The following is a 24,882-nucleotide window of genomic DNA, read 5'->3' on the forward strand; positions in this document are numbered from 1 at the left end:
CCTTCGCAATTCAGCCTTTCCTGGGCTCACAGCAGCTATGATACATCTATCACGTTATTTCTGCCCCACCAGTAACACAAGAATCACCTACTCCTTTCCTCCCACCCACATTCACAACCCAACATATATAGTAGTATATATTAGGCTATATGGTCTTATATTTAGTGTGTCAGAAAGAACTCTGTAATTAAATCTTTCCTCTGTATGTGTTTGTGTTGTTTCTCAATAACACTAACGTAAACAATATGCTCCATTTCTTTGGATATTGGGAAATATAAAAGCTGAACTGATACACTGTTTCATTTTTTCTGTTTATTTTTAAGAGACTTGCAACTACGTAGAATGCACAAGGTAAGATTTAAGTAAACACCATCTCCATGGTGAGTTTAATGACCTAGCATCTCTGTGAGATCACACATGCATATTATGGAAGTCTGAATACAGATAATATTGACACTGCGTACAAAATAATATTAAAAACTCCTATATTTGGCTAACTACCTATACAACCCACTGCATACATAACTAGACCCTGATATCTGATTTGAGCCATCTGTGCTTTTCCATGCACTGAGCAAGCTAAGGTTTGGTTTCATAAATCATTTTTTCTAGAACTGCCTGCGTGAATAAAGATTTACAAGCTCACTTAGGATCAGACAGCTCCAGCCTTACACTGCTTAGGAAAATACACATACCTTGCACTATTTTAGTGTTTTTTTTTTTAATTATACTTTGGGAAAGCATGTTTATGTCAACACCGAACTTTTAACACTAGGCAGTTTTTAGCTTACCAAAATAACCCAGAACAATATTCTTAAAATTTAGTAACTCAGGTACACTGAGCAACATTACAATGCTTCTTGCAAAGTTCATCCGAAAAGTTGGCCCAGTGGTCTCAAAAACTGTTAAGTAACAGACAGCAAAGAAGTAAGCACCATTTTCCACTTGAAAGGTTTTAAAATATTTGTTTGCTTGACTTGATTTTCTGTTCTCTTGCTGTGCATTCAGAAGGGTTTGGTTAAGAGTTGAAAAAATGCTATTCCTTCTATTTCTGATAGGAGAGTCAGTGGAGGAAGATAGAGCACATGCAGGATTTCTGCCTCAGAAAGACAATAAGAAGGGCTCTAGATTCATTTCTTTACTCTGTTACAAAGGCAACAACAGAGTAGTATGTGCCCTGTAGTTATTACTCTGTAGGTATGCTTTCCAGCTGTGTTTCTTTTAAAAGGACATGGATGGCCTACAAGGTATACAGACTCAGGACTGGTTGAGGAGATCTATCTACTCCTCAAAAGTAACTGTTGCTGGTAGGAGTCCCTCTGCTCTGCCCTCTGAGACCAAACTGCCCGTACCTTGGTGCCAGGTCTGCTCCCGGAGTATGCTGCTCACCTGTGGGAGCAGCTGCACATTGGTGTTTTGATTTTTTCATGACTGTTGCCTCAGGCTGCCCCATCACTTGATAAGAGAACTGCCTCATTAGGGTGTCCTGTAAAGCTGTAAGGGAAAGACTCCCGAAAGATGGGAACAGCAGCAGTGGGAACTCCAGCACGCAGTCTTCTGCAGAAAACAGCCTACCAAGACACGGGTTTACTCCCGCAACTCCTTCCGAGGATGCGCCTGCCCTGTATCACGGAGAGTGGCGGTGGCGGTGGCAGGGAGGGACGAGCAAGCTGCAGGCAGCTCGTCACCTCGAGTCAGCCCCTGACCTTTCCCTGGCCTGGGAATCCTCAATAGCTCTGTGGAGAAACAGCACTATCTGGTGGAGGGAGTGTGTAAAGTCCTTCTAGGACGCGCAATGGGCTATATTCAATTATTAGACACACCATTGTAACTGCTTTCGAGGTGTTCTTGCCCAGTACTGATAGATAGTTTGACTGGGTTTTCAAGAGGATTTTTTTTTCTTTACAGTCCAAGTGGCAGGGGAATATATTTGGCTGAGTCTTCACAAAACCAATTCTTGTATCAGTTCCTTGTGCTTTCCAGAATAACTGCTTTGAGAAATGTCAGCATATTTTCAGAACTTTCCAAATACAGCAATATGAGAGAACAAGAGGAGATTTTGTGTTGCTTCATTTTTAAAAGGAGTGTCATTTCTTAAAGTTATATGAAACAGATGCACAAGGAATAAAATCAGGCTTGCATGCCAGAGAGATTTTCAGAAATATCTTTATGTCAAAAATGAATAAAAGCTAGAACCCAAGTTATAAACCTTGTGAAATTTGAGGAACTTTGGCTCTGAATCTGCACAGAACACGAACATATTCCAAGCATCATGTATGTGAAGATGTTCACTACTATAAGTACTGAATTCCTTTGAACTTAACGGTTATGCTTATACAAGTGCAATAGCTGAGTGCTAGTGGGATCAGTCCCTTCCTGGCAGGAAATCAAAGATTGCTGGTAAAAGCTGACTGTCATTGAAAGTCAAATTATTATTTAGATATCCAATTTAGGACATACGGTTATGAAAAAAGCATCCTCAAGAGCATTTTCATTCCTGTCATGCTGCAAATGGTCTTTAGGCTATACCAATAGCTAATTAATCTTTTCTAAAGATGAAGAAAAAGCCCAGTCTCACTGAGCTTGGTCCAACCTCCAACTCTGTTCCAAGGTTTCCTTGTGTCGAGCCAATTTCCTAATAATTTATTCTTCACTTGCAAAGCACGTACCTGAAGTAGTTACTTAAGGCACTCCTGATGTTCTCTGTGAAATGTCTCAGCAAAAGAGATCTTGTCAAGGTGTGATTAATTAGCTCTCCAACTCTCTCTAGTTTAATTATACTTTTGGTACTCTTCCCAGCCTCTTTTAAAAGAACATACTAAACACTGCCTCAATTTGTTAGCTTTCATTGAGAGTAAATCTCTCAGAATACATCTGCATTCCAGCTGATATGGGATTGTAGGATTTGCAGCTTTAAGGTACCTGGTTCTGGCAGACACAGTGACACAGTGACTTCAGAGCACCGTCTACCAGCCAGCCTGATACCACATATGCACCTGGTTTGCTAGCCAAGACTGAAACCCATGATATCATACCTTCCTAGCAGTTCTTATCTGAGCTAGATAGATTAGAACCAGCTTAAGCATATCTGCATGTGCTACAAAAACATACCACCAGTTGCAGAACATATGTTTAGGTCACATCTAGAGACTTCTGGCTCTGTCAGGCAGGGCTGCAGAGCAGTATGATCCCAGACAAACACAGCTGTGCCAGGGGCTGTCACCATTATGGTTTTTAAAATTGTTTTCTTGCTTGTGGATGGAGATTTTATTATACTGATATAAAAAGCTTTAGCACCACACATCTCTCTGGAAAAATACAGTGGTATTTCTATACTGGAAATGTATTCTAAATTTATAAATAGGCATTCACTTGGTCTGATAGATGTATTCTCTCAGCCTTCACATATGTAGCATTCATTGTGGGTTTGCCATTCGCAGGGTTCTTGCTATTCTAGACACGGAGTTGTTGGAGAAACTCATGGAGGATAACACCCAGAGCTGATCCGCTCTTGGTTTATCAGCCCTCATCTGGGGAATTTAAAACACATTTCTTGGGCAGGGAAATTTGCAGTTCACTGGCATTGCTCAGGGCTATAACAGGAGTCTGTTGATATTCAGACTCAATGATTAGAGATTGTGCTTTCTGGGAGTGATTTTGGGACAGAGTGACAAAGAGACAATTCTAGAATGGAACAGCCTGCAAGAGAGAAGACCCTGCCCTAAATCAGCCTCTCCAGGCACACAGGGTGAGCCTTGGAAAAAGTGTTTTTCTAAAGGTACACGTCAGTCTCTGCATCAGGACCAGAAGAGGACAGGAATGTGAAATTCAGTCTTGCCTTTCCAGGCTGTTGCTTTCTTGAGCAGCACAGAGGAAAAAAAAAAAAAAAATATATATATATATATGCTGCTTGAGTGAAGGATTTTGTATTAAAAACAAACGAACAAACAAAACACAAACACAACATGCAGATTAAGTAGGGAAAAGGACAGGTCCTTTTCATTCCTCTCTTCTCTACCAGCTAAGTAATTTCAGGCAAGAAGCACACGTAGTCTAGTGCTAAATGCGACTCCTTCCATCAGAGGAAAGCTGTTTTCTCGGGCTGTCACAATCATCACAGCCCCCGGAGGCCGGACACCCAATCTATTTTGAGAGCGGTTGCTCCATACTCCTCTTGGCTTTGCTCTTTCTATTTCTCTCTGTCGAGTACCACAGTATTGTCGCTACTGAATACTGTTCCCCATTTGAGGGGGACGTCCCTGAAAGAAACTCTGAGAGGATCTGAACATGTTTGCTTCCAGGAAACAGAATTGACTCTCTGCTTCTCCACACACTACAGGAGTACAAGCCACCCTACATATGGCTGGGTATAGCATAGCAGAACAGGCTAGAAAGGCCTACGGTTCTGCTGAACCCTTTAGTGTGAGTACACCAGGAGGAATTTAAAAAATAAGGGAACCTCTGAGTCAGGGCAACTTGATATTTGCATGCCTAGCCATCCCTGGCTGTAGTAAGGTTCCTGAGAACAGGGGCAGGATATATGCACCTAACAGAAGCACTGCTGAAATTCCTCTTACTATCACCCAGAACCTTGTACAGAATTTGGACTATTTGTCACTAGTATGTGTGACACTCCAAGGCAAACTCATTTCACAGTTGATGAGCTGCACCAGAGTAATACGTGTGCCCAAGGTATAACTATCATTACCAGCTTCTGCTAATTTTTTAAATTATGCATCAGTTCAGTAGTATCAATTAAATAGAAGAAGAACATTCTTTTCAAAAGTAGGTGTTGTCACCACTTTACAGAGCAGAGGGCTGGGAAAGAGAATGATTAAAGGGCTACATTTTGGAAGTGCCTCTGAATTTTGAGTGCTTTAATTGTAAAATATCTGACTGGAGATATTTTAGGTATCTCAAGTGGACAGTTTTGAGAATTTAGTCTTAATCACCTGCTCATATGAAGTCATTAAGTCATTAATAAACCCTGTATTTCATGATTCCAACAGCCTTCCTCCAGCCCTTTCCCACTGTAGTGTTCAAGAACTCAAACTTCCCCAGTTTTCACTCTAACGTACTTCTCATAAGGGAAAGGAGTCAATGATTGGAGAAAGCTTTGAAGTGTGGACCGACAGAGAAATCTTTTCCCACGTGTTGATGCCTAATGGACCTCTACTGGCAAACACAGAATAGAAAACAGTTGACCAATAAACTACTGTGACTCATGACTTTAGAGTTCTCAAATGGAATAAAGACACAATGGATTAGCAGGTCACAATTACTCGTCCACAGTTTTTTTGCTTTTCTTTCTCCTTTTTACATTTGCAGGTGTGGTTCTAAGGTTGTCATACTCCATTTTTCTTCTGTATTGACATACCCAAAACATATCCACCTCACTTTCCGTCCAGCTAAAAGCTTCATCTCTTTTTCTTAGACTTTTCTGTACTGCGTTGTAGAAGCTGTCGATAATGCAAAGAATTTTTTTTTTCCATCAGTGTAATTCCAGTTTCTTCTAACAGCACAAAATGGGCAGAAGGCAAGAGATGTGATCCTGAGAAGCAGAACACTTGTGGCAAGATGGGGCATGATCCCTTCCTGTTACGTGCAGGTAATAGGGAACTGCTGAGCCCGAGCAAAGCACCACACATCTGAGTTAGTGCTACTTAATTAGTAACTATACCTCTGTAACCTCATAGCTATCTACAAAGCTTTCACATGTCTCATAGCACCCTTTTGACGTTCATATTTTCACTTTAGGATGTGATAGTTATTCTATAAGGCAAAGAAAAATTGTATTTGATCTAACTAGAAAACAGGTTTTCTTCCTTATGAAATTCAAAGAAAACAGCAGGTTTTGGGTTTGTTTTTAATTTTATCTAAATGCATTCAAAAATAAGTCTAAATTTAGCTATGTTTAGCAGGTAACTTCTAAAAGACGGGTTTTTTTCTCTCTACCATGAATATTTCTGCTTTTGGACATATCTAGCATTTTGGGACAAAAAGAAAAAAGGAATACCATGGACTACAATTGTTCAGTATCTGAAACCCATCTAGTTCTCAAGTGAAAATAATCCATCACGGAATTTACATTTTTTCATATGTAGAAAGGCTTGCTTGGTTTTTTGTTTCATTTTGTTTTGGGTCTCACTTGTTTGTTTGTTTTAAAGAAAGCAGACACTCCAAAAGAAATGTGTGACAGTTGACCGTCTTCATCTAAATCTCATACAATTACATCAGTTACTTCTTCTCATCTGAATGTAAATGATTAATAGGGGTATACTTGCCCTAGTGCTGCTCTTGTGAAGTCCAATAGGTTACTGATCCAATGGAATCAAATGAAGGGCTGCTGACTGTTAACAAATCCAAGATAGGACAAGTTTTTTCAATTATTTTTTCCAGGTAGTCTGAATGTCAATTAAAATGTCTAAATTTGATTAGTTACAGTGTTTCTTTGAAAAACAAATATTAATAAAACTATTGTGTATTTATTTTATTGTTCTGACTTTACTTGTAAAAATTATTTGATGAAAACGTATGTCATAATCATAGGGGCATGGTATTTTTCTGAAGTGCTGTTCACAAAAAACATTTCCCATCTCTAATATTAATATAACTGAAGGAGTCCCTTGGGAGATCCTCGATATCTATAGTTTTAACATTCTGTCTGAGTCTGGGGAATCCAGTATTCCTTACGCATCCTTAGGGGAAGTGGAAGAAATTAACTGCATCTAGAGGTCTAAATGTGATGCTTAAAAAGTAGCATAGAGAAAATACTGACGTTTCTGCTTTTGAATTACTCTACTATTCTTGTAGGTACCACAGTCCCCACACCACTTCATTCTCCATAAAATAAACAATTAAAAGTATATATTTATTCAGATCTTGTAGTACATCATTGCTTCGGTTTTGTTTCCCCCATTTATTTGTTTTAATTGGTTTGTTTATACTGACATTAACATATCTTTGCATGCCTTTCAAAGTAATGAGATTTCTGTTTCGTGTTCTTATGCTCCAGTCTGTATTTGAAATTTTACACTAGATTTAGCCTGGAGAGAAATGTTGGCACTTTATTTATTAGGATAAACACATATTTATAAATTAAAGGAGCAGTTCCTTTATGTACCTCTTCCTCCAATATACGGAGGTAGCTTACACTTGCTCCAAAATACAGAAAGCTGTGATCTGCACTAAGGAGTCATAAGGGAGAGAGGAAGGAGAGAGAAGATAGCAGCCACGTTAAAAACTGTAATATGGTTTTATAATTAGCAAATATTTGTTATCACAGAAACAGCTATTATCCAGTATAATAGAAGTATAGAATAGAATCATAGAATACCAGGTTGGAAGGGACCTCAAGGATCATCTGGTTCGACCTTTCTTGCTAAAAGCACGGCCTAGACAAGATGACCCAGCACCTTGTCCAGCTGAATCTTAAAGGTGTCCAGTGTTGGGGAATCCACCACTTCCCTGGGGAGATTATTCTGATGGCTGACTGTTCTCATTGTGAAAAAATTTTCTCTTGTGTCCAATCGGAATCTTACCAAGAGTAACTTGTACCCATTACCCCTCATCTTTTCCATGTGACTCCCTGTAAAAAGGGAGTCTCCATCTTCTTTGTAGCCACCCTTTAAATACTGGAACACGGTGATAAGGTCTCCCCTAAGCTTTCTTTTCTCAAGGCTGAACAAACCCACTTCTCTCAGTCTTTCCTCACATGGCAGCTTCCCAGTGCTCTGATCACCTGTGGCCCTTCTCTGGACCCTCTCCAGCCTGTCCACAGCTTTTTTCATAGCAGGGACCAACACTGGACACAGTATTCCAGGTGTGGCCTGACAAATGCTCCTTAGAGCAGGATAATGACTTCTCTGTCTCTGCTGGTGAAGCCCTTGCTGATGCAGCCCAGCATCCCATTGACTTTCTTTGTCTCAGCAGCCCACTCTTCACTCACACTGACCTTGTTGTCTACCAGGACCCCCAGGTCTCTTTCCGCAGCGCTGCTGCCCAGCCGGGTAGGTCCCAGCCTGTGCTGCACTCCTGGGTTATGTCTTCCCAGGTGCAAGACCTTGCACTTGTCCCTGTTGAACTTCATAAGGTTCTTGTTAGCCCACTCATCCAGCCTACCCAGGTCTTCCTGCAGAGTGGCTCTCCCAAAGTGTCCACTTGCCCACTCAGTTTGGTATCATCAGCAAACTTCATCAGGGTGCACTTGATCCCATCAGCCAGATCACTTGTGATGATATTAAACATTGACATTAACAAAGTAGAACTTCATCTATAATTCTAATACATTTTTTCAAGTCTATGCTGATATATTCATAACTTTACAAAATAGCTCTTTTGGACAGAAACTTTTCTACTTTTGCCTAAACTTTTTATATAAAAGTTTGAGTAATATCATTCCAAACATTTCTAACTTATGTGTGGGTTAACAACATAACCTTTTTCAGATGTTTCAGTAGCATATTTTATGCTTGAATATTTCAATAATTGCAGAGGACAGAAACATCACATCTAGGTTGGGGGTTTTTTGTTTGGTTTGATGGATTTTGTTTGTTTGTTTGCTTGTTTAATCTAAGAAATGCCAAGCCTGGAAAAAATGAGTAGAGTAGTTTCAAAGTTATCAGTTTTGAATGGGACATTTTCCTCAATAAAACTTTTTCTGGGTTTCTTTTTCTTCTCACTCTAAAAGGACAGAAACTAACATTTTGAAATGCAGTGAGATATCTAAATATTGAAGTTTTGGTGTCCAGGGATGATGACAAGATCATGAGTCAAAGCTCCCATTGTACTTAGCACCTTTTAAAGCTACAGCATTGTGCTGAGAAAAAAAATGATAAAATACCTAATTTTAACAATCTATATTTTGGATTTTTGGAAAGAATTCAGATGTCTTCTTCTGATTCAGAAATTTATCTGATTATTTCATCCATGTGAACGTCTATCAGGAAAACAGACAAGCAAAAGTGAGCTGGAGTTCAAATATTTGAAGTCTGGGATTGTTTGACTAAAAATCACAGAATCCTACTTCATCCACTAGGTCACAAGGGAACAGTTCAGGTCTTTCACTGACACTTAATGCTCCTTACCTGGAGAATACAAGTCTATTGATGAAAGACGGCATTCGGAAATGTATTTGAAGTCGGCAAGCTGTGACATATTGCCACTCACCTTTTTCCTTAAGGAGAGCGCGTCACTATGTGGAATATAAAATGTGGATGGTTTTCTTCTCTTTCTTGATTATTAGTGGATTGGATGAAGGAGATGATGATGTAATTATTGACATAATTAAGCTGTCTGAAATACCCTTTATCTGGATTTTTTTTTCTACCTTAGCAGGTGAGGGCTCATTTACCTCGGGAGATAACCAGTAGTCATCTTACAGATGCTTGAAGCCATGGAGCTGTATAGTGAAGCAGATATTCAGGTTAAAAAGAAATCTGTAACTTCAGCAAAGCGCTTCCGAATAAAAAAGGACACATTGCTCATGTTTTTCTGAACTGTTTCTCCATTTGACAGAAGTGAGTTCAGGGAGCTTCAGCTAAAGAGAGAGGAGACTAAGCAGCAGTGAGTTACTGCACTGGAAAGGGGTAATTCCTGCAATGGAAAGGCACAAATGTCCCATCCTCAACAGATGGGAAACACAGGATTGTTTTACATTGCATGATTAAAGTTAAGCATGTTCCTGGGAATTGAGCTGGATAGGAATGTTTTCTAGATTTGTCCTTCAAACAGTTGTTCAACATACTTGCCCATATCCTTTTGCTTTATAAGACAGTTTCCCAAAACTCTCTTAGGAGGGCAAAAAAAATCATTTGATTCTATGGAGGACCTTTCCAAACTCTATAGGAAACTCAGTACCTCCTTGAATGGGCCAAACACTGAGACTTGCATCTCTGTTTTTCTCTTTCAACCTTCCAGTTCACTTTTTTCACAATAACACTTTATAGGGAAGCGTTTCTCAAACTGGGTGGAAGAGGTTTATCTAGATACACACAGGAGCTTGACCATACTGGTCATTTATGGCAAATCTTCACCACATTTGCCAAAATCTGCACTCAGCACTCCCATCACACAAACAGGGAGTACAACAAGCCCAGAGGAGTTTGTGGCTGATCTACGAGTGAAACATCACATATACTTACATTAGTACCTCAGATCCCTGTGCTAGCCTTTCTATGTGAAACTGGTGATCATATATACAAAATCAATTTTTGCTAGATACAAGTTCCCTGACACAGCACTTTCTGATAATAGTCTAGCCTCTGGTAAGCATCAGTTTAAGCAGTTTGTAGTAAACTAGTAGCTTGACCATACGACTTTCCTTGGATGGATGAGAAGTGGTGATAAAATAGTGTTTCTACATAGAAAGGGTCAGAGTCAGACCCCAGTCTATATTTACTACTGGTGCTTAGAGTGCATGACAACATTTGGATATTTATTGTACAAATGCAAAAATGTATCATGAACCCATCAAATATCTTGACACTACAAAATCTTCAAGACATGGGCTATGAACTTTAGGGCCCTTGCACTCTTTCTCTCCAATTATTAATGGCTCACTCTCAAGCCCATCTGATGGGTAGGGTGCTGCAGCCCAGGCTGATGCAGGGACACGCTTGTCTTCCAAACCTCCAGAGCTACAGGGGCCGGAAAATCAGGTGTCTCATATCCCTGTTTTTCTTTGCTGGAGCAGTTGTGTGTTCTCTGTGTCTCTGGGAGAGGAAAGGGAGGAAGAAATGAAAGATCTAGAGCAGTGGAGCCGGACCACAGGGAAGAGGGCAAAGGGGAGTACTGGGAGTCCTCCGTGGTATCGTGCGTAGTTACGATCGGGGTACTGTTGTGACACTGGGCTATTGTCCATCAGCAGCATTAATTATTGTTGTTTCAGAAGCAACACTGCTGAAGTATGGGTTGTTGCTTGATGTCATTTTGTTTGACAAGTTGAGAACACAAATATCTGCATTTTTGTGGGAGCTGGTGTTGAATTGCTGCAAACGTATTCAAGTACAGAGACAAAACAAACAAGTTGATATGATTTTTTCTTTTTTCCCTATCATGAGTCTTTCTTGTTATCTGCATTCTTGCTACACCGCTGTCAAGTCTAATAATATAGGCATCATCTTGTACTCCAAATTATCTTCAGAATTTGTCTTGCTGATTTTTTTGGCAGTGAAATCTTCAATCACAATGTGTCCAAGATACAATGGAGCATCAAACCACTTTTTCGGTTTTGACAGATGTATTCCTGCACCACTCCTGTTCATTTACAGTGTTGTAAGGATTTGTATAGGCTTCTGCCTAAAACAACATGCTGGTTGCTCTCATTCTCTTTTATGTTTCCATAAACTCATGCTGTTGATTCTCACTTTCAGGTTCCTACGCAGCCCATCCTCACTCTGCCTACAATGGCTCCTTTCTAATAAGATGTCAACACCCTTCTCTGATCACTGACTCTGAGAAGCAGGCAAAACTCCTTTCTTAAGTTTTAATTCAGGTACAGAAGTGCTTTTCCTATGCTGTCCTTGTGCCTAGGAGTTCTCTGGAGACACTTGCCCGTCTGGCCCTTGGGCTTCAGACTCAAATCTCTCCTTTACTGTGACACCTACAGATGTGCACAACACACATCTTGGTGTGTTGTGTGTTGCGTATACCTACAGCTTAGTAGCATCCTGTTTCACCAGAGCAGTTCCCAGATCTTATGATAATATTAATAGAAACAATAATAAGGACCAAATCAGCAAAAGGTATTTCATAGGAATAGACTCATCTTCTTTCTGAAAGGTCCACATGGAAAACCAGCTTTGTCTAAGTAACGACAAGCAGAGAAGAAAAAATAAGAGACTTTCAAACTCTTACGTAGGTGCCCTCTATACTTCTCACACACAAACTTGTTAAATCCCTACCAATGAAAGGTACAAAGGATGAACAGGCTTTCTAGTTTCACCAGCAGTAGTAAGCAAAAGCCCCCCAGTTTATGGGCAATAACTCTTTCCTTCACTGAATGGTAGAGATGACTGTAAATCTATCTTCAAAGGTATTTAAGCAGTGTCGCTTCCTACAGCAGCACAGTATTCAAGTTACTTAATATCATCTTCCCTCTCAAAGACTGATCACACATTTATTAAGATACATCACTTTTCATCTGATCTAGCAATTTATCTCACTTTTACTGCCTATAACTGCCATTTTAAAGAGACATTTTTAAAAGAGTGGGATTTTCAAAATAATATTCTCTAAATAATATATCCAAATCCCCAAGGTCACCCAAAGCCTTTATTATGCATTTATAAATCCTAGCTATAAAGTAAGAATAATAAAGAATTGCAGTATATTTGGTGAAATGACTGTACTTTTCTTCACCAATGAAAGGTGAAGTGGCCAGCTAAAATGAGAACTAAGCAGCTAATGGAAGAACACTTCATTTAGGAATGTGAGGAAGTGTAGTATGTCAAGCATATCCTAAATTAAGTCTTGTGGCATTGCGGAGCTATGACTGCAAAGTCATCGTGTGTATATGGGTAGGAGTCGGCAAATAGCTGTGATGGAAGCTGAAAGTTTCTCTTTAATCTTGTAATGTGTTCACTGGTATTTTATTTACAGAAGCAATTACTTCTGGCTATATATAGTTGGTAACTGTAATAGTTATTTTACAGAAATAGCAACCAAGTTTTATGTGTCAACGTTCTCTATTCACTGGAATTTTTGGAACTTCTTGTCAGAGAATGAATGTCCTGCGATGCAGCAGGATAACCGAGACAAATACAAGCAAACGAACTGCCCATTTTCTAGGCCTGCTACTGCTATTAAAGCTGAGTTTGCTGTATCACTGTTTCTTGAACCTAACAACATGGCTTTAATTCTAGCAAAGATGAGGCATTACCTGTTTTTATGTTACTCTCAAAATATTGGCCTGGTTACAAAATACTGTGCACACTTCGAACTGACCAAATACTGCAACTGAATCTGCAAGACTGACTGTAATTATTTAAAAGAATGGTCACTAGGACTACTAACAGAGCCATTTTCAAAGTATTTTTAGGAAAATTGCAGGCTGCCATGCTAGTAAAAATGCTGACACATTTCACAACCACAACCAGAGAACATCTCTGACTTCACTCGGGGAAGGCCACGCCATGGTCCAGCTGCTGCTGGCGTCACCAGTTCCAGAAGGGCTGAATCTGAAGGGAAAACACATCTCTCCCTGCAGCCAAGAGCTGCATCTTTCTCAGCTCTCACCTAGGATCAGGCTAATCCACCTGCAGCAGCAACTCTGCTGAAGATGGTGGAATTTCAGGGAGGTGATAAAAGCCTTACGTGACTCTTCTTTTCATCTTTACAATTGTGCGGACTTGTCGCATGCATAAAAACCCACTTAAGGCCTTTTGAATTTTAAGCACCCACTTGCTTTCAAAGACGGGGAAAGAGAGGAAGCGATGACCGAGAAACAAAGAAGTTCTCTAAATGATGATTTATATCATGGTATCTAGTACTATGAGTACATTTTGACCATACACTAACTTTATTGTTTCAAAATTATCCACAGATTGCTTGGTTAGAACTGTTAAAGCATACCTGCAGAAACTGTTGTGTCAGTCAGTAACAGACACGTAGGGAACATGACAAACATCAGATACTGTTACTGTCCATGCACTGACTGGGACTGGTCAAAATTTTTCTGGCAGGAATTTTCCTGTAAAATCTACAGTTACTAAAATCTAAGATTCTTATGCAGTGCCCTTTATGTGATAATGCCCAAGCGCACCATAGTTATTATTTATCCTCACACACTGTTTTAGGAAACGGTATTAGTAGCCCATTTTACTGATGAAGAACCGAGGCACAGAAAGAGTCACTCATCGAAGGTCACAGAGGACATCTGTAGATGAGAAGGGAATTGAGATTCAGATTAATGTTCCCTAGACTGAAGCCCTTTGCATAGCTTGCCGAAAGCATCAGATCAATTCGTAAGCACTTAAGCTGCTATTCGAACAGACAGGAATAATGGACACATTTTGAGGCCCCTCCACTTGGCAACTTCATCTCCTGCTTTCAGAAGTGATGGATTCGGTCCCTCTATAACAAGACACGTGGCCTCATGGCTGTTGAAGGTCCTGACCTGGGCACTTCTGCAAAGTCAGCAGAGGGAACTGAAGACTTCGATTTGCCTCTGAGGTGTCCTAGTCCCACATGCAGAGAACTGATAGGCAAATATAAGTGTATATATATAGGGTAAAATAAAGAGAATAAATGCTTTTATATGGAGAATAGTACAGCAATAATGGGTTTTTCTACTTCAGTGGACTAAATTTGAGTGAAGTACTTTAGGTCTGATTCCTCAAAATGCGACTTTTCCCAAAAAACTGTTGCAGCCTAGAAAAAGGTTTACTATAACCTTGGGCCTGCTTATCTACAAAAATCAGAACTGACCTCTACAGAAGTAGAACTGCCCTCTAACAATCCCTAAGCCACTGTTTGCTTCTGGTTCTGAAGAAATCTTCTCTTTTAAAATAGATGCGTGAAGTAATCCAGGAACAATAGTCTACACTTCAGCCTAAATATCCTTTGGTATGCCTTGCCTTCCTTCCGAGATTTAGTTATTTTTCCATTCCCTTATGTACGGACTGGACATATTGGCACATAACAGAACTTCAGGAGTAATTCTGCAAAACAGCTGCCGGATCAATTGGGAGAAGAGCCACACTATCTTCCTCTCCACAGCTGTATGGTTAACAGATTACGTATGGAATACCAATGGATTTTGAAGACACAGTTCTCTACCTTTGTACAAGGCATATAATTTGTCTGTGCCTTCATCCTTCTCAACAGAGGAACAACAAGGCTGTGAGGATAAACACCAGTGCTTCCTGGAGCAATTCAGAAGCTCTTCAATCACACTCTGAAAAAGGGTATTTCAGCCTACACATGCCTAGGGACTCTACATCATATGGACTATGCACCCTGTGTCATCCACACACAAAGAAGAGCTGCTGTAAACATGTACAGAGCAACTACACAGCAATGGCCAGTAGATTCAGCACGTATTGGGCTAAGGAAACTTGACTGCAGTGTCTGCTTCAAAGTCGAACTTGGGATCTGAGCACAGAGGAGCCTCATTTTGAGAAGGCATCGTGATAAATACTGTAAAGGCTGCAGGGCATTCAGTTTGCAGTGGTGGATGTCACATTAGTATTCTTGACAGGCAGGGCATACGCTAAAGGTAGGATCTAACTATTATATCTGATGAAAGCGATAAGCTTGCAGGAGTGGCAGAAGTAACAGTGACATGGACCTTCCACTTGCAAGCGCTCACTACCACACAAAATAAAGATATTGGTGCTTTGTCCAGCTGGCAAGTAGAAAATATGAATGCAGTGCAAACTATTTCCTGACAGAGCTCAGCTTCTTCTGATTGACATTTCTATCAGTCCCAAACCAAATGGTTACTTAATACAGTTCACCCATATCACTGCTGGGCATACAACAGCATTTAGGAGTCAGAGGAACAGATGAGGATGTCATCACACTGTATTTTTGTACAAACACAGTGAGATGGGCTTTCTCTCAGAGACCTTTCAATATAAATAAGAGGCAGGAAGAAGCACAAGAAAACAAAAAGAGATGGGGATTACAAAAAGCGCTTTGAGAGCATATTGGTAAGGTGGACAGTAGACTTAACACTGGCCATGTTCTTCTAAGCCTCGTAGACAAAGAGAAATTGAGGAGGTTTTGAAGCAGGACTTTTTTATTATTATTATTCTGGCAGATGCTCATATGCCTGATTGTTTGCAAAAAGCCTTTGCTAATTAATTGTGAAACTACTTCTTTTTTCTTCTGCAGGGCCACGCAGACAGGTGCAGACAGATTCAGGCAAGCTCTGCTCATGCTCTGAGCTGCCCAGACATAAGCTAGCTTGGGTCTAGAAGATGTAGAGTCGTGTTAACGTGGCACTATGCCCAAACTAGTATACCCTGCCTCTCAGCAGTGCTCATTAGCTTCGGTTCATGCGGTTATCTTACTTCTGGACTGTGGCCTTGCAGTGTTTGACAAGCTAAGGGCACCAGCAGAGTTCTCCTGTCTTTCTAGCCTCCTCCATGTACATATACCTTTATGTCTTTACATATTGTCACCTTTTGTTGAGAAACAGACTGTTAAAAATTACCAATTCTCTTCTCCCAGTTGCACATCTATGGAAATTTTTGTTCATCTGCCAGGATGATAACAAAACACATGAACATCTCGAGGTTCAGCTCACACCATCACCAATGCAGCAGTAATGGCTGCAGAAGAAACTAACCCATGAGCTGCCAAAGCGCTGAGGTGGGAAACAGGAGTATGGATTACATTCTTTATGAAGCCTGAGCACAGACCATACAACCTTCAGCACATTCCTGCAACGTGGCCAAGAACCAGATTGCACTCTCGCACCATAAGTAATCCACCACCTTGCCCCCAATGGCAAATTTCAGGAACACTGCAAAAGACTGAATTTCCTCCAGTTCTCAAGGAGGAGAGAGGAAGACCCAGCACATTTCCCCACCGGCTCACCTCCCTTCCTGACCCTTCAAGTGGCATAAATTTTCCAACTTCCAGAAGAAGAGAAAGAAATGCAGCTCTGCAGAGTTTCTCCCATTGACCATTGTTAGGACCTATAATCCATCATCCTACACTAAAATGATAAATTTGACTGGTTTTGTATTGAACTATGGCTACTGTAGAAAAGATACAGGATTCAATCCCCACTGGGATAATAGGATATGGGACAACTGCACTCAGTTTAGCTTTTGTCTTTCTATCGGACTATGAAATTGCACTCAGCTGTGTGAGAATGCTACTGAGAATGCAGCACAAAGGACTGAGCGTGGGGGGAAAGGAACAATTCAGGTTACTCCTCAGATTTTAATTCTGTGATTATTTCACTGAGATAGTCTCATAATTTTCTATGGGATGACTCACTTCATCAGGAAGTATTCGCACAAAGTGTAGTATAAAGATGACACAGGGAGTCCGAAGTGTGGCTGTTTGCTTGACTTTGCAGCCTAAATAACACTCTTTAAACATAGCTTTAGAAAAAACCAGCATATATAGCTGTATGGTGACATTTATCTTGACATATAGATGAAAGATTTTACCATGATTACACCTGGAGTGTCTTTTGCAAGCGAGTATAAGCTTATTTTGTCCAGCCTGCAGCCTGCTAGGAAGCCATCACCGCAGGAAGCTGCAGCTCGTGCAGTCTATGTTAGTTCTGGTTTGGTGGTGCCCCAGCTTCAGCCACCCAGCTTTCGGGCAGCACAGGGGCATCTTTTGCTTGGAAAAGAGCACATACGTATGCCTCATGCTGAAGAATTTTTAAGCACGAGCTTGAGAAAGCATTCTGTTCAGGGCAATACTGGAATAGGCTGACACTTAAATCCTTCTGGAACCAGAGGGGTAATCTGTGTTTAAACTTAGTCCTATGCTTTAATCTGCTTTTTTACTATTTCGTTATCCTGAACAGAGATAAACGTAAGCATGTGCTTTCCTGACTGGAGCTCTTAAAATATTAACATGCAGTAGTTCAGACAATGATTTATTGGTGTCAAGTTAGCCCTTATCAAAGAACAATAATGTGAGGAACAAGCATTACATGTGGAACATGTTCTAACTATATTGCATTGCATTAGAAAGTAAATCCTACATGTGCAAGAGGGAGAAAAAGCCTTGTACGATTAAACTAAATTTACTGAAAATGATCCAAATTAAGGAGTTTCAAATTTTATATACGTAACTTGAATTTACAACTGGTTGGTTCTTTTGAACTGAACTGTGAAATAATTGGGTAAATGCCTTTTTAAAGGTTTAGAGAAACGTCAGTCTTAATCTTTTGCAGCAGGGGTCACTATAAACAAATCTAAAAAAACCTGTCAGCATAGAATACATATGCCAGAACAGACAGTAAAATTACTGATTATTGATAAGGAACAGTGTCACTGTAGGGGAGCATGAGGAAAAAATCAAATCAAAACACTCCTCCCCTCCCCAACCAAACAACAACAAAAACAAAACAAACAAACAAAAACCCACAAAAAAACCCAAACAAAACCCCCCTCAAAACCAACCAAACAAAAAATAACCACACAAAAAAATTTTGTATAGGTAACTTCTTTAAAATCAGTTGTACAGGCTTAGCCCATCTTTACAAGAACAGTGACCTAATTTCAAACTATTAATAGAAAAGAAATAAAGCTGACTCCATGATATGTACTTAGGCATTGGAATTTTAATGCAGTGCATCAAAGGAGTCAGATGACACAGGCAGTATTTTTACATTCTGCACAGTTTCACTGTATTACAAAATATAGCCAGGCCAAGTATTTAAATATTATTTCGAAGGTATTTATAGTCGCAACTTTTTGTCCTTAGTTATATATAGTGCATCAAGTTCCTATATTTAAAGGTTGTTTTCACGCTAGCATAAGAGCAGCATCTGATCCGAATATAAAAAAATCAGAACCTTACCTACTACAAATGACTACGTTTCAGCTGCAAAACTGTCTAAGGTTCTAACATACTTTCATATGTATTACATTAGCTGGTTAAATTACAACAGCTCAGCCTTAGCAAGGGATATTTCCCTAGAATTAGATTAAACTACCCTTTGCTCAGCTCTTACTGGGACAAAATTCCAAGTGCATCAGCTTTGAGCCTGCAAACGCTTACACACTCGATTACCTTTAAACATGTGAACAGTCCTATTGAGGTCTGTGAGTCAGATTCTCAACTTGTGTAAATCACAGGCCCTATTTAAATCAACAGAGCTGTGATAGTTTATATCAGCTGAAGATTTGGCATTGGAGATAGAACTCCATGCATAAAGACAAGTATGTGCAGAAGTCTCTCTCCTGGCCCCTAAAAGCTGTAGAGGTCAGGTAAACTTCACGGATAGAGACTGCATTGAACATTATTGTGCTTCAAGTCATTCCAAACTGTTAAACACACATTTATTATGAAGTCAGGATGAAAAATTATGAATTATTTAAGTTTATTATTACACCTTAGTTACATTTAAGATGTTGCCGTTCCAAGGCTGGAGGACAGCTGGCTGGTAGTTATGACCACAAGTTACAAATATTTATGATACAAAGCAGAAGACCTTTTAGGGTAATGGAAGCTCGAAAGGCGGCTTTAATGTAACAGCCTACTGGCTTCATTCTTCTAGCGATGGCTCCAGAAACCAGCACCTATTAAATTTTATGTGTGAGACGGACTTCACAGGATCATTGCTGGAGGTTAACTTAGTAGATATAGACGAAAAAGGAATAGATGCAGAGGTCGCAGGGATGCATAACTTTATATGGAACCTAAAGATGGGCAACTTACACTTGGACAGCTTTTCTAGCAGTGAAGTGCAAATGTTTATAGTTATAAGGAAAAATAATGCAAGTTCTAGTCTGCATGGGTAAAGGAACAGGAGCATCCTATGTATATTTGGATCTACATGCTGTTTTCTACCCAGTGGGCTGAAAGGGCACATATTTATTTCTATTGGCTTCTGTGGTCACCTCCAATAGAGCATCTTAGCTTCACACAAGTTATTTCAGCTTCCCAATAGCAACACGAAACGAAACAAAACAACACAACACAAAACAACAAAACGAAACCTCACTTTACAGGGGAGTTTTTTTGGCTAGTGGAAACGTTTCCAACACCTTTCAAACTCCCATCAACCAGGAGCAGGACCGAGACATCTCGCACCTCCACGCTTCAGTTTACGGGAAAGGTCCCCGGCCCTTCCGCCGTGCGGCTGAGGCGGGGACGCTGCCCCACGGCCCGCACCCCTTCGCCGGCCCCGCACCTCGGGGAGAGCCGACCGACGCGGGGAGGGGGAGCTGACAGCCACCACCACACACCGTCGCCGCGTTAGTCCCCGGCGACCGGTCCCGGTCCCTGTCCCCAGCGGCTGCTCCCCTCCCGTCGGGGCCCGGCCCGCCGCTCCGGCGCCCAGCGCCACCTGGCGGCAGCAGCTCGACACGCCCAGGCGGGGCCTGCCAGCGGCGGGAGAACAACGGGCACCGCTGGCCCGAGAGCTGCCCGGCCCCACCGACACCGCCTGCGAACCCGCCGGTTCCGGGGGCCGCCCCGGGCCCGTGGGTGTGGGGCGGGGCAGTGGGCGTGGCTGCCGCTGACCCCGCCCCCCTCCGGTGGCCGCTTCCTGCGGCGCGGCCGCTGCCGCCGCTTCCTGCTCCTCCCCGCGGCGCGTCGGGCGGGCGGCTCCGCCATGGCTGCCCTGGCGGCCCTTTCAAACGCGGCAGCCGGCAGCAGGGGGTAATGTCTGGGGAAGCCTCCCACCCCTTGCCGGGCCCGGGTGAGGCGGGGCGGGCAGTGGCCCGCGGGGCTGCGCCGGCCGCTGCGCCCTCCGTGCCGGGCGCCGGCAAGCGGGGGCTTCCTGTTGTCTCGGCTGTTCCAGGGGAAACGAGCCATTTTCTTCCTGGGCTGCCGCTTCTGCTCCCTGCCTCCTCCCCGGCCCCGGCTGGAGGGTTGCTCGGGGCTCCTCTCGCTGTGCGGGAGCCGCGGGGGTGGGCGAGCGGGACCGGGGACGCGGGCGGCAGCGCCCGGGGGGGCCGGGGCCCCCAGCGGGCTGGAGCTGGGGCGGGAGGGTCTGCTGGGACCCCCCTGTGCCCCCGCATTCCTTGGCGGCAGGACGAGGCTTGCGAGGTGGCTTATTCCCGTGGTTCTGCCCGGGACCTGGTGCTCTTCCCAGGCACCGGGATGAAATTTAGCTCGATGAGTCCTGCCTCTTGAATGCTGCCAACAGATCTGAGGCAAGCGGGGTGCTGTCTGGGGAAGGATAGAGCTTCCGAGTACGTAAAGTGTGTTTTAAGCCTGGTCACGTTTCTGGTCCGAAAAGCAGTGATTTGGTTGGGAGTGTGTCACCAAGCAAGAAACAGTGCTTTACTTTCAAGTCCCCATTTGTGCCTGCAAGACTCTGAAACAAGTGTTATCAGTGGGGTAAACTCTGCTGTGGCTGTCGCCATGCAGAACAGATGCACATCTTCTGTTTCGTTCAGGAGTAAAGACATCCCACCTAATTAAGCTGGACGGGAGTGTCACCATATGGCTAGTTTGGTGGACTGGAGAAAAGGTGTAGCAATCTGTTACTGAATCTGAAGCAATATCCCCCTGGTTCCTGATAACGTCAGTTTTTGTAGGTGGTTTGAGATAAGTGGTTTAAAAAAAGGCATGGAAAGTGTTCGTCCTCCTGCCTTCCTGTGCACACCTCTTCTGACTGACTGACAGGCTCCTGCGTAATGCAGGTTGTTCTTTTTCTGCAGCAGGACCACAAGTTATAGGAACAGGCCTGGAGGGAGTGTGCTTTGTAAGGGCACAGCCTTGGCGGTTTGCCTTTTTGGTGGTACTTCTGTAGGCAGTAGCAGTAGGTGATATTCCTGCTAGTCTTACACCTTTTCCTCTCTGATTAGCATTGGGGACTGATTTGCTCTGTGTGCATACCGTATATGTCTCTCACTTTCTTTGTGGCTGTAATTTTCCAGTTAGCACTGGAGTCTCCTGATGTGTGCCCTGACTGGCTTTGTGCAGGAAAAGTCCTTGGAAATTGGCTGCATCAGCTCCTTTGAGCAAAAGTGTCTGGGATTTCTCCAAGGTTTTAACCTCGAGAGGATTACAGTAAGTTGGATTTATATTTTGAAGTATAACTTAGCTGTTACAGGTGATTAAAAACCTTCTGGAGTGATAGAACAGTTTCCATACAAGTCCCTACCCTACAAGTCTGTGTAATGTTTTTTCCACTTTGCTGCTGCCACTGTGCTCACACTTTGATTTCTTCTTAGGATGTTATTCTGGCATGCAATAGAGGTGTCTTAAAATGACAAGCAAAATGAAACTGTAGAGTGCCTACATATAATTATTGAAGTGGACCATTCTGCTACTACTAATGGTCTGAAATTCACTTGTCATGTGGGATTCACAGTGCTTTTTATGTCCTGCCCCAGGTGCTTGGTGTTGTAATAAACTGTCATTTGACTAGTACTGTGCGATTTAAGAAGCTAAAATGCAAAATTCTGTTCTACTTGCTATTTTGTTCGTACTAGAAAAGCAGAAGCTGCAGAGCAAAGTTTGAGGAGCTTCCTGCATAGACAGATTTCCTTTGTGGAAGAAACGTATAGCTTTAGATTAACTGGAAAGGGGCTTTAGAAGTTTCTATGTCCTTTTCTGTTGGAGATAGATTTTGTTGTTGTTTGTTTGTTTGTTTTCCCCCAGTTGCTGAAATGAACATAATTTCCAAGTATATGTGTGGTGGTGGTGTTGTGTTTATTTGGTTCTGTGTTGTGTGATTTTTTTTTTTTTTTTTTTTTTTAAATAGTGTAACTTCAGGTAGAAGAATCTATATGATTGAGTTGTAAAGTGCAGTAGACTTTGTTGGCATTCAGATCTATATTTATCTGTTTATGTGATTTAATGTAGTAAAGTTATGAGATTTAAATTTGCTGTAATGACATTTGTTTGATCATACTGTGGAAGTATAATATTTTGTACAACTTTCAACTATTAAATACATTTATTTTCTAAAGTGTCTTGTAGAAGATTCCTAGTCTATTAGGATTCCTGGAGTAATTTCTGACTCTGAAAATTGTTGCTCTAATGGTAGGGCTACAAAGCATGGCCTTGTGCTAGTGCTGGGCTTCTTGGGGTTTTGGGAGAATGGTGAGGGGGGTAGGAGGCTTTTTTCATCTAATTACTTTTAAACTGTTATTAAACTTTTATTTCTGCAAGTAGTTTCTTATGCTGCCTGGATTCAGAAATGATGAAATTTACTTTTAATGGTTTGTATCTTTGCGTGAATAGGGACGCTGGAGAGAATATCGATCTCTAAGAGAGACTTGGATTGCTATTTAACATAAAAAGGCCTGTAGGGCCTCACTCTACTTACATTCTACGTGCAGCCTAAGAACTCCTATTTGGGGAGAGAGTCCAGAAGGATGATTACTTCCTTGCTGTATGTCTTGTGTATACCTGTCTTAAGATTCTGTACAGGGAAGTGTATAACAAGAGCTACCCTGTCACTCTTTATACTTGGCATGGCCAAACACCAAACTACACTAGCCTTATTTTAATGAGTGGCTGACAGGCAGGGAGAAGCATGGTGTTTACAGCCATCAGGATGGCTCTGGTGTGTTGTGGAGCTCTGCATTGGATGCAGAGAATAGAAGTGGTGGGAACAAACACACTGGCAACAAAACTGATGCCAAACTATTTGGAGAGTAGGCCTGAGAGATATGTTTATCTACAATAGCAATTATTTAAATAGCTTCAACTCTTTTTCACTGGACAGTGTACTAGCTCTGCAAAGTCCTCTTTCTTTTTTTAAGTGGAAGTACTTTTGAAGAACTTGCTGTAACTCTCTTAGTGGTTACTGAGAGTGTGAAGCAAAGAGAATTTGGGTGTTTCAAGCGATGATGTTTCATGCTTCTTACTGTCATCTGGGAGATGGACAAGCGGAAGTGTTTTGATTCCCTTGAACAGGGAGTCAAGGGTCTACTGCGAAGGTTCAGCGTTAAGGTTTCCGCCTATTGCACAGAAGCAAAAGATCATTTGCAGACAGATCTGATATGAAACAAGAGTTGGGAGCTGAAATATGGCTGAAGTTTCCAGGGCCTAGCTCGTGTTGCTTGGCATGGAAGTAAGGTACTGTTGATGAGATGATTGCTAAGAACTCTTCTCAAAGAACAACACTTGAAAAATTATGGCAAAGCTTCTGACAATATACGTAAAATAAGAAAAAATGTGTTAGCAATTGTTACTTGGAAGTTTGCTGGCCTCAGATGTGAGGAGAGCTGCTAGAATGGGGCTTGTAGGATAAATCGGTTACTCTTAATTTTTTCAGCTTTGTAATTGGCTTTTCTGCAGCTATGGGACTTTTCTGGATTTGGGAAGGGGACACAGATCTATGCAAGCTATAGTTTCTTTTCTCGGGGTAGGAACCAGCCCTCACCTTGAATATGGTTACCTGAAGGTGACAGAGAAGGAAGAGATAGAGGCAGTTTTCCCACTGAGGCCAGGCTATCTGGAAGATATAACAGGAGATAAGTGTTGAGCTTCACACTGTCTTGATCCTAGCTTGCTGTGCGAGGATGAATAAGCTCTTCCAAGCTCCCTCAACACTTGAGGCAGGTGACATGGGGGACCACATCCCAGCAGAAGCAGAGCGCGGAGCAGGCGATAGCTTGCGTGATTGCCTTGTGCGTGGTCAGTGCAGTCAGCATTGTAGATGCCCCATGTGGAGCGAACTGTGTTTGCCTGTTTCTTGAGTCTTCCTGCCTCACTTCAGGGACTGTCTCTAAGCTTTTAAAAAGAAATAAAAATCTGTAACATTTATTCATCATCATCATCATCAGTGGCATTTAGACTCATTCCTTTTTCATCCTTTTCCCTGCCTCCCCCTCTGCAGTGAATCACAGGACTGTTTTTCTTAGTCATTACTGTAGGTGTTAGCACACCCTATCGCAGGCAGCTCAGGGGGAAAATTTAGCAGAGAGCTGTCTGGCAATTTGGAATCAAATCAGAAGTACTTTTTTGGATCTGAATTTAAAAAAAAATATTCTTTGTAAACAAAAAGAATATATATAGCAACTGCAAGATTATTTTTTCTGCAAATATGAAATACAGTTTAGTATATACTTTGTTAGAAGGGGATATGGTTATGACTTGGCCACACCTCACAGTGAAATAACTTGACTCTTTTTTTTTTTTTTTTTTTTGCTTTTGTGGTACTCCATGTTTGGTATTCATCTCACTTTTATTTTGAGCTGGAGAACTCCATTTTGTCTTCTGACCATTACTTGTCTGTTCCTGCAGAGTTATTCTGAAATAAGTTTTGCGCTTTAA

The 24,882-nt window shown here is 41.7% G+C and overlaps 1 protein-coding gene across 2 annotated transcripts in view; it reads left to right on the plus strand.

The window, feature by feature from the left end:
• Positions 1-20,206: 20,206 nt before the first annotated feature.
• SRBD1 (S1 RNA binding domain 1) overlaps positions 20,207-24,882 on the plus strand; it is a 134,604-nt gene continuing 129,928 nt past the window's right edge. Inside the window, exons 1-2 of one of the 2 annotated variants that reach the window (XM_065631093.1) lie at positions 20,207-20,304; positions 21,531-21,663. The gene's annotated coding sequence lies outside the window, so the exon portion shown is untranslated. Of the gene's footprint in view, positions 20,305-20,825; positions 20,841-21,530; positions 21,664-24,882 lie in introns of those variants that run through there. The other variant, XM_065631094.1, reaches the window with a different exon arrangement.

This window comes from Caloenas nicobarica, chromosome 3 (genome assembly GCF_036013445.1).
Source record: "Caloenas nicobarica isolate bCalNic1 chromosome 3, bCalNic1.hap1, whole genome shotgun sequence".
In the NCBI taxonomy this organism is placed as follows: domain Eukaryota; kingdom Metazoa; phylum Chordata; class Aves; order Columbiformes; family Columbidae; genus Caloenas; species Caloenas nicobarica.